The sequence below is a fragment of the Watersipora subatra genome, chromosome 5 (genome assembly GCF_963576615.1).
Source record: "Watersipora subatra chromosome 5, tzWatSuba1.1, whole genome shotgun sequence".
In the NCBI taxonomy this organism is placed as follows: Eukaryota; Metazoa; Bryozoa; class Gymnolaemata; order Cheilostomatida; family Watersiporidae; genus Watersipora; species Watersipora subatra.
In genome coordinates this window covers 11,059,531-11,065,530 of record NC_088712.1, presented here as the reverse complement: position 1 = coordinate 11,065,530, position 6,000 = coordinate 11,059,531, and the positions used below count along the sequence as shown (strand labels likewise).

Below are 6,000 nucleotides of genomic sequence, written 5' to 3'. Positions count from 1 at the left end.
CACCTAAATTTAAACTTAATTTTTCAAATGTGACCAGATGTTACATAGCAAATTTCAAGGAATTACAGTTGGTACACCGTGTCAAAAGAGATTGCAAGAAATTTTTGTAGTTCAATTATAAACAGCAAAGGATAAGTTTGTTATTTTAAGTTTGATTGATTTTAGGACCCACTAAATGTGTTTGGTTTTAACAGTTTAATATCGCATGTCACACAAAACCACATTAATCACCACTTAAATTTTTTTTCATGGCATAAATCATAAAAAACTGGTACCAATTTAGGTGCTCTAATGAAAACAACAAAATAAGCTATTCCCCAGGAATTTACTGCCGTTTATTAAAATATTAGCAAACAAACTTTACATTACAGCATATCTCATATAACAAAAATTATGCACCAAAATCTAAACCTATCTTGTCAGACATCATAAGCTGTTACATGGAAAACTTCAAGAAACCATAGTTGGTACACGATGGTTTGATAGAATGCAAGAATTTTTTGTAGTTCGTATATAAACAGCAAAGGATAAGCTTGTTATTTTATGCTTGGTTGATTTTAGGACCCACTAATTGTGTTTGGTTACAACCGTTTATTATAGCTGCATGTCACATGAATCCACATTAATCACCACATAGAATTCTTGTCATGACAAACATCATAAAAACTGGTATTACTTTAAGTGTTCTAATGAAAACAACCATATAAGTTATTCCTCAGGCATTTTCTGCAGTTCATGCTAATATTAGGAAATGAACTTTACATTGTAGCATATCTTATTGAACCACATACAACTAAGTGTTGTCTATAAATGATTTGCTACTGCTTCATAAAATCAAGGTTCCTGCTACTTACAAGACCCTAAATAGAAAAACCCAGTACATGATCGATGATGCATTTTTTGTGGTTTATGCAAACTGTAGCAAACAAATTATTCATAATATCCTATTTTACCATACCTAATGCCCTATATTAGTGCCACTAGGACCGTTCGTAGCTCCAGGCAATTTTTAACTGCAATTGATCAAGTTTTTTTTGCCATTTTTAGGTTTCAATGCCTCATCAGATTGCAACAAAAACCGTTGTATATTAGCATTTGCATTGAATGGAGTACCAACAACAAAAAACTTCATTTGTATTGTTTAAATAGTTTGAAAAGTTAATCTCTTGGATTAGATTGATGGTGTGACTAGCTCCGTAGCAAGTAGTTCAAATATCAGTTCACTCTTTTTCTTGATTATTTGAGAGCCAAGCTGTGTGCCTACCTAAAAATAATATCTACCAGTAAGATCTTTTAACTTTTTTCCTTTAATAATATTTTATAATACTAGTATAAAATCATTGTGTCTCTTCTGATCATCACAAAATTTAAACAACGGTAACAACTTGCATTATCTGTATGTCTCATGAAATTTTAGTAATAATTTGGTCAACCATCATATTCTAAGGAATTCTCTCTGTTCTTTACTAGATGGATATAAAGACAGGTATCGACTGGCATAAAGTATTGTAGCTTATGGCATCAGCTCTGAGACTTGAAAGTAGGTTGCAAACTACATACTTTACATAATATTTAAGAGTTTACTATATTAAGAGAACATATGTGCATTAAATGATTTAAAATATGTTAGCAGTCATGTTAGCAGTTAAAACGTGGCAAAGGCTATTAGGAAAAATCTAAAAATGAGGAGTTGTAGATGTTATCCTTCCAGTTGAACGAACTGCTTATTCTTATTATAAGAGTAAGCAGATTTTTCCTAATATCTCATGCCCTTTTTTACTGAAAAGGTAAATTTGTGGGTGAGAGTGCTGATAAAGTTCATCTGGCTACCATTTTAAGATAACTATTTATATCAAGTTGAAACTATTTACACAACTGTTTCAGAGATTCTTTTTTCTCCTATTCAACGTGTGCAATATACTCTTATACATCAAATGCAAAATACTTGGGAAAGCAATGCAAATGCGCTGTGAACGCTTATGAAATATTTACCTTGCTGCAGAATAAGTAATAATAAAGTTAATCTTCAACATCAAAGAAACTCTTAGAGCATAAGAAATGCTTTCAAATTACTTTAAAAAAGATAACATCAATTCCTGAGATGGTAACGAAATGTCTGATGCACATTCGCCAACCTTTTTTCACTTTTGCAATTTGTTCCGCAATATTTTGATCTCATTAAGGAAGCTTTTATTAGAACTGAGGAATTTCAAATAGGATTTTATTACTTACTTGGCATTTATTTTCCTATGGTTATCTATGGTTTATCCTAGATTTTTTTTTAAATATAATGCATGTATATTCTAAAACAGACAACTGAAGAGAAGTTTAATGAAAACAGTTGTTGTCAAAGTAACATCTAACTGCAACATGAAGTATTCAGTGGTGTCCATTTACGGTGTACAGAACATGAGAGTGTGAGAAGCTGCTGCAGAAAATGCAATCACAAAGTTTTTTAAGCACAGTATCCCAAAAAAAACTGGAACTATTGACAATCAGACAACCAATTAATTTTGAATACAACAAGTGTACGTTTTTTGTGACAAGATGCTCTTCCATAAACTGGTTTCATACAACTGGCAACAGTCATGTGTGGAGCTGGATGGGCATTTAAAAAATACAGCAGTTGTGAAAGGTAACAAATTTACTGTGTAAGAACAATTTATTGTGGATGGGCTAACCAGATGATGCGCTTGAAAAAACCATTAGACCTCCCGCAACTAGAATACCATTCAGTACATTAGTTGGCAAATAAGACATTTATCAATGCTTGAGTCTAGAGTGCAAAGGCAGATCTTTTTGTTTCAGACAAAAAACTTTCTTCTGTATTGAAAAAAAAGCAAGTTATGTTGGCCTATTGATTTTGTAAAATTGGAGTTAGCTTATACATGATGTATACATTAGTCATGTTTCTGTCAAGAAAAAGGAAGAAAGGTTTTTTAGCATTTCATTGTTTTTTAAACCCATCTGATCAAAGTGATCAGATCAGCTCTGTTGATGCTGTCTATTACAGCATTTGAGTTAGCCTCTGCAGCTGGAAAGGTTTTGACCTGATCATTGCAGAGCTTCATTTTGCGAGAAGCACCCATTAACAGCATGCGTACGTTTTAGCTATCTACTCAAGATATTGCCAAAATCGGGCCATCTTCTATCATTCTTATCTACCCTTTGGTAGATCGCTTATTGTTGATGCTATCAGAAAGACCTTGGTGACTGTGGTGTACTGTTCAGGGCACATTCGTTTGATTTCTGAGCAGCTTTTTCCTATAAAAATTAGCGAGTGTAAAAATTATCGACTACTAAATGGCAATTTTTACAATTGTAATATTATATTACTTTGATAGAAACATCAAACGGCTGTTACTAGCGTAATACTTTGAGTTCCAATGTGTAATAGACAGCAATGTGCACATAAAAAGTTTGAGTCAGCAAGATGGTGCAACTTAGGGCCTCAGTGATGATGCTTTTTATGCAGATGTAGTTGACTCGACCGTGTTGGCCTTAGACTACGATGATTGTTTTTTCTGTTGATAATAGTTGGGTAAAATCATAGCCTTGTTTCTACATAGCCGCTGCTTTTTCCAGAGCTGACCAAAACTTTTACCAAAGAGCTACATGTACAATTCCAACTGACTATGGAGGCATTATAACCCAGCCAGAAACATGTGACAATCCATACGTGGAGTTACAAGTGACCTAAATGATCTCTTGAAACACTGCACGGTTTCGGCTGTAATAATTTCTATCAAGTACGCTGCATTTTGAAGCTTTCAATAAAATCTTGTTTCAACAATGCAATAAATGCAGTCTGTCACTTCTATGTAGCACTTTTCCATGAATAAAGTTTGAACTGCCATTGCCAAACTTTCTTCCGCGCATGCCTATACTCAGAGTATCGTTAAATTGCACTACTGTAAGCTTTTACAAACTGCTTATGACATGCTCAGTAAGAATGAAATGTAAACATAAAATATTCTAAGTGTGAAGTATCAGCAAACTGTGTGAAGTTGGTATGAAAACTACAGCAGATTAGATCAAATAACTACATGTACCTATATATAGAGATCTGATATATTTAAACTATTTCAAGTAAGCCAACACAATAAGTATCTTGAAGGTGTTTCTGTTTTATTTTGTTTTGAAACGTTTCCTTTCCTGAGTGCCAAAACTCTAATGAAAGTTGGTAGATGGTAATGCTGATACTAGGGAAGTTAATTTTTGATGTTGCCAATGATCTAATGTTAGTTTTTTATAGACTGTTCATCATCTTGCATAGCAACTAATGTGACACCTAAATCGCTCAATAGTAATTGATTGCCATGAATGTTTGCTACTAAGCCATGCCGAAAAACAAGACCCAATGATCCATAGGTATAGCGACAACCCTGTTAATCACACATGGTTGTTTGAACAATGATGTTCACTGTGAAGGCCTCCTGTGACTGATAGAACAAAATCAAAAGCTAAAAGGTAAGTAGCAAGCGTTTATTTACAAGATTTATGCCACAAAAGGCAATTGAAGAAAAATTGTTAACAAGCAAAAGGTTACACATTGCCTGGCAGTTTGGGATCAAGCTATGGCAAATAATGCCTAAAATAACATAGTAACAAGTAATTATTTTTGCACGTAAACATTTACTTATGTCGGCAATTGTATTGCTGTGTAATATATTTTTACAATATAGGTATTTCTATTTACTAATAGTGTATATTACTTATATTACTGTATTGGCAATACTTATGTTTCAAGTAAAAATTTTCTCTTAGAATTTTGCCAAATGATGACTAAAGACTGATATTTTGTTTATTTTAATTATAAGGACCGAACCAATACGAAACAAAATATCCATATCAACTATGTCATTTTGCTTCCTTATCACTGGGGCATTCTGCGCTATCGTATTTTTACACAGTAAGTAGGATACAGCTTTCTTACTCATACCTACCAACCATGTCATGCCATAAACATATTTTGTCTGAAGCATCGCAACATATAAGTCAATATTGGTATCTTCAAGGAAGGTAATGTCAACAAAACAGTTTTAACAATCTTTAGCTGCTGTGTTTGATTTATAACTAATGACCACTGTTTTACAAAAGTTATTATGTAAGCCGTACACAGTTTTTCAAAAAGAATTCAACTTTTTTTCGCAAGTTTATGATCAAAATCTCAAAGTGAGTTTTCAGTTGTTGTACACTTTGAAATTTGTTAAAAAAATTGTACAATTTCAATATTAAATTATTTAGTAAGGCTATCTTTTGTTTTAAATTTAAAATTTTAATTTCTAATTAGTTTGTCGTGAATTAATAGCTTTGCTTTATTGGATGTTTAGTTTCATAAAACTTTGTTTTTGTTTATGACAATTACATGCAGATATTTTACCTTTCTTAAATGTTTTAAACTTTCACATAGAGTCTCACTTATAAGTACCATGCTATTTGACTGATTCATTTAACTTTTCCTTCTACACACCAGCATTTGTCTCTGTCCCTGTTTATCGTAGTAAGCTAAAATACTACAAAAGCAGTTTAATTGTAAGAAGCACTTTTTAGACACTTCAAACTGTAAAAATAAGATTTGCTTTTTTTAAAAACATTTTCTAACAATTTAAAATGTTTTCTCATGAGCTCATTGTAATTGCTCTAACATATTTAGATCATATTTATTTTATATTTTTCAGGTTTTGAGAAAATCAAATCAACATGTGGGACGTGTGAAGCTTATGACATAATTAATGGAGTTTGTGTGTCATGTGAAGACTATTGCAGGTCAATATTGTGTATGGATTATGCATGTACTAAATCGATCAACCTGTGTAGATGCATCAAATGTTTGACTTATGGTCTTTCTTGTAAAGATGTTTGCATAAAAAACCGCTGCAATAGTAGTAGGCTTGTAGGAGATGATTGCAACTGCGGGGATTGCTTTGAATATTTCCAATAAATAATTTATGACATTTTGGATCGAACAAAAATTATTCATCATTATTCAAACCCTTA

The 6,000-nt window shown here is 32.4% G+C and overlaps 1 long non-coding RNA gene across 1 annotated transcript; it reads left to right on the top strand.

Moving 5' to 3' along the window:
- Window positions 1-4,401: 4,401 nt before the first annotated feature.
- Window positions 4,402-5,967, top strand: LOC137396963 (uncharacterized). Its single transcript, XR_010978678.1, has 3 exons — window positions 4,402-4,470; window positions 4,768-4,912; window positions 5,682-5,967. It is a non-coding gene; the product is annotated as an uncharacterized lncRNA (long non-coding RNA).
- The last annotated feature ends 33 nt before the right edge of the window (window positions 5,968-6,000 follow it).